Genomic DNA, 5003 nt, shown 5'->3' with positions numbered 1-5003 from the left:
ATGCAAGCCTATGGTAATGACTTTTCATTATTGACTATTGAGTGCTTCATTTATTGTCCTTAAACACCTCGAATGATTTGAGTGAATATGTAGTGAGGATTTGAAATGCTGTGATATTCTGAATCAAAGCTAATTACTTAGATGAGGGGAGACACCCATGTTTGCATGAATAAAATACTAAACTTGGAATGTTTGAAACTTTTATGTTCTTTTAGTTGAACTCTAAATGTATGATTACCTGTGTATTATTTTGAGATATTATCGATAAGAATTATAAGTTAAGAAGAATTTATCTTGATTATGAGTTGAGAATTTTGCTTGAGGACAAGCAAATGCTTAAGTGTGGGGGTATTTGATAAACCGTAAATTATACATATTTTTACCCCATGTTTAATGCATTTTATAGATGATTTCTCATTAGAATTGATGAATTTGATCCTCCTAATGCTTTAATTTCATGTTTTGTACTCAGGAGAGCACCAAGAGTCAAAATGAGTCAAAAACAAGCCAAAAAAGGACAAAATAGACCAAATCGAGAAGATGACACGGCCTAAGCCTTACCACACGGGCAGCTCATACGCCTGTGTCTTTCGAGGGTGTCGACCAAGGCTTTCACGATTCACACGGCCTGGCCATTGACCCACACGGTCGTGTGCAATTTAACGAATTGAACACGGCCTGGCAATCATGTCACACGGCCGTGTCACACGGGCGTGTCCCTGCTGAGCCCAAGTTAAGTCCAATTCAGAAAAGGCCACTTTGGAGGGTTTCTAGGCATTCCAAAGCCTATAAATACGCACAAGAGGAGGAGAAAAAGGGGAGACGGAGAATAGGGGTAAGGAATTACCCCAAGGAAGCCAATTGATCCATCTCAGAAGCCGGATTCATCATCAAGACTGAAGATCTCTCCTCAATTCCCCTTCTGGAGCGTTGGGTTTTCTTTATGTTTTTTATTCTTTATTCTTCTGATATGTTTTCTTATTTAGTTATGAACTAAATCCCCTAAATACCTAAGGGGAATGAAACCTAAGACGAATCTTGTTATTATTTTTTGAATCATATGATAAATATTTAACTTGTTCTTAATTATGTGTTCTTAATTCTTGTTTTGATATCCCAGGATACTGATTCAAGACACGCTCTTATTCAAAGGAGGAATAGACCCTGTCTAAGAGTACATTTTCCATAATTAAATGGAGTTGATTGCGCGCCTAGAAATAGGGTGACAAGATTTTGCTGAATTAGGGTGAAACCTAATAAGGGGATCCATAAATCGAGTTAATGCAACCCTAGAGTGTTAATTAGAGAAAAGTCTCGGTTATTCAATCTAGGGATTAGACGATATTAGTCTTGAATAGGGATAATAACATAACTTAGGGATCTCTACGGAACAAGTTGAATGAATAAATCGTTCGATTCAGAGCTAGAATAACAAGTAAAGTCTAGGTGGATTTTTCCTTAGGTATTGTCTCAAGTCAATCGATTTTCCCAAAAGCAATTCCCCAATTCTTTTCTCTGTGCGTTCTTAGTTTAAATAATTAGTTAATTAAAACAAATGCTTTTATTCTTAGGCTAGATAATAAAAAAAAAGTTATTACTAGTACTTTTGGTTATCGTGGGTACGATATCTCGGTCTTGCCATTACTATACTATTGTTCGATAGGTGCGCTTGCCTTTTCATCATGATAATAGTTAGTCTAGGTTTGATCTTCATTATAAATATTTATTACTTGTTACGAATCACGCGATCACACGGCTAAAACACAAGCCTGTGTCTCAGCTTGTGTGCTCAATCTTGAGCATTCTGTTTTTCAAAATTAAGGTGTAGGGGACACACGGCTGAAACATATGCTCATGGGGCAGATTGTGTTTCACACATGGCCTAGACACATGCCTGTGTGTCTACCAGTGTGGACAAAATAAAAGCTATTTACCAAGCCATTTGTCAACCTCATTTACACCTATACTTACACCCATTCAATGGCACAATTCATGGCATACTTACAATATCATATTCTACCAAACCAAATCATACCAATCTCACAACCATAAGTATCAATACCAATACCTTCTTCAAGCAAAGTTTTGTTTAAGTCTTCTAACATATCAAAATACCATCTTAATCATTCCACAACAAAACCAAACAGCCACATTCAATCATTTACCAAGCATTGAAAAACCATATCACCAACAAGGCATTGGCACATACATGCATATATATAACATATAAGCTTACAACCAATTCAACCAAAATGAGCCAAGTTACATGGCCAAGTGCCACATCAAACCTTTGACAATTACAAGCCAATACATTTGGCTAAATTCATAATGACACCTATAACAAAATAACTAAGTCTCTATACATGCCATACACTCAAAATGCTAAATTTTATCAATACCCAAAATGATAGTTTTGATACTGTGAGGCAAATCTCCGACGATCCCCAAATCCGAGCTAGCTTGGCAACACTATAAAACATGGAAAATAAACGGAGTAAGCTATATAGCTTAGTAAGCTTATATGTAAGAAATAAGCAAATCTTACCATACATTTCACATTCAAATAATTTAAGATAACACAATGTAGTTTACCATAATATCATAATCATAATTCATTCCATCACAAACTTACCTTGGATTCATTATTTCACGAATTTAATAGTCGTAAGTTTTAAGCACATACCTAAAACCGTCTCGTAATAGTTTTATATTAAATTCTTATCTTTGGCATACCCAATGAACTGTTTGGAATGACAATTTCAGATACTCAGGAAAACTTGCACATAAAGTGCTACATATGTAGCCATTGCTACCTCTATCTCATAATACATAATTGCTCGCTCTCGAGCCATCAGCAACCTTACTCACACAAGCTATCAGTCAAGATTTGGCTACACAGTGCTGCTCACACAAGCTGTCAAATAACCGCAACATATGTCGGTATACTCAGCTACCGGTAAGACGTACAGGACCAGCACCCGAATCACATAACATAATACCCTAGTGACATGTCAAATGTATCCTAATCTATTCCTAAGGTTCGATTGGGATTTCTCGCTTACTAAGACGTCGTCAAACGTTGCCATAGAATTAAACTCATTGTAACACCCCTTACCCATGTGCAACATCGGAACAGGGTACGAGGCATTACCGGACTTAAACATACACATTCATGCAAAAATCGGGCCCTAAAATCTCTTTTAATTCAAAACCTTTCAAACACATGCATGTTGTCATTTATTTGGGTCTACGAAGCCGAAAACATTCATCGGAATTGATTCGGGACTTACCCAAGAACTTTGAAGAGTTTCAAGAAAACTTAGAAAGTTTTCCTATGAAACAGGGTCACACTCTCGTGTGGACATAGGGACACGCCCGTGTGCCTTTGGCACGCCTGTGTCCTCAGGTCATGTAACTCTCTGTTTATGACGTCAGCATGCACCTCGAACCACACAGCCGGGCTATACGCCCGTGTCTCCAAGCCGTGTCCCTCACACGGTTGAGACACATGACCGTGTCTCAGCCCGTGTGGCCAACACTTTCCAAGCCTTCATGTTACCCATAATCTCTTACAGCCTTATGCATATCAAAATCGCAAATCATGGCATCATTTTAGTGATTAAACACTCTTTATTAAGACATATTCTTAACATTAACATGTCCTCTTATAAGTAACACATCTACTCATGCAATACCAAGTGTAGATTTCTTATTGACCACTTTTACCATCATACTATGGTTACCAAATTATCCATCAAGTACTCATGTTCAATCATTATCACGTTGTGTTTATAATGTGCGATTACTACATGGCTATGACCACCTCAATTGGTCATAGAGCATACATCCAACAGACATGTCATATTACTAACCATGCATGGAAAACAAACATAATCGCATTATAAACATTAGACATGACATGAATAGCTAGGCTTACAAGCCATAATTAAAATGAGCCACATCTCATGGCCATATACATATAACTCAATATAAGCCAACACATTTGGCCAAAGCAAAATAATACATGTCAATCAACTAGATCTCTATACATGCCACTCACTTGAAATTTCTAATATATACTTCATTATTCCAAAGGTAGTGACTTGATAGTGTGATGCTGCCTCCGACAATCTCCAACTCCAAGCTAACCTGAAAACACTAAAGGACAGGAAAGGAAGGGAGTAAGATTTATAGCTTAGTAAGACCGTCTGAAAATAATAAGCAATTTATCCACTTGCTTCTCATGGTAATACAACCCTATTTGCATTTTTACTCATGTTTCAGTCAAGCTATTTTCTCGAGTCACAGTCATTAAATTATATATATCTGGAGCTACAGAACTCCAAATTAAGTTCCTCTAATTTTCCTTGAAACTAGACTTACATATATTCTTACCATAAAATTTTTAGAATTTTTGGTTTGGCCAATTAGTACAGTTTATTCCTTAAATTTACCCCTTTTCGTTGTCTGACAGTTCTGACCCCTCTTCACTAAAAATTAATTATCTCATAATACGGGACTCGAATGATGTTCTTGTCTATTTATCTTGAAAATAGACTCATTAATAATTCTAATCATATAAATTATAACTTATAACTAGTTTTGTAAACATTTCAATGATTTTATCAAATTAGAACAGGGGATTTCGAAGTCATTCTGAATCTATCTAACATCAATTAAAATATTTCATAATATGAAACTTTTTTGCTTACATCATTTCATCCATGTGAAATTAGACTCATTAGGATTTAATTTCATATTTTATTCAACCTCTAACTCAATTTTCACAAATTTTTGTGGATTTTTAAAGTCGAACTATGGCTGCTGTCCAAAACTGTTTTAGTGTAAATTAACGATACTACGTTTATCACACCATATTAATTCATTTTCACCCTATTGGTAAGGATACATATTCATACTTCATAAGTATAGACCTATAATCACAAGGTCATCACAAAACATTCTCATAAGCATGAATTACCTATTTACATCTTCACTAAATG

This window comes from Gossypium hirsutum, chromosome A08 (assembly GCF_007990345.1).
Source record: "Gossypium hirsutum isolate 1008001.06 chromosome A08, Gossypium_hirsutum_v2.1, whole genome shotgun sequence".
Classification (NCBI taxonomy): domain Eukaryota; kingdom Viridiplantae; phylum Streptophyta; class Magnoliopsida; order Malvales; family Malvaceae; genus Gossypium; species Gossypium hirsutum.
The sequence above is the reverse complement of the archived record's forward strand: the minus strand, read 5'-3'. Positions refer to the sequence as shown.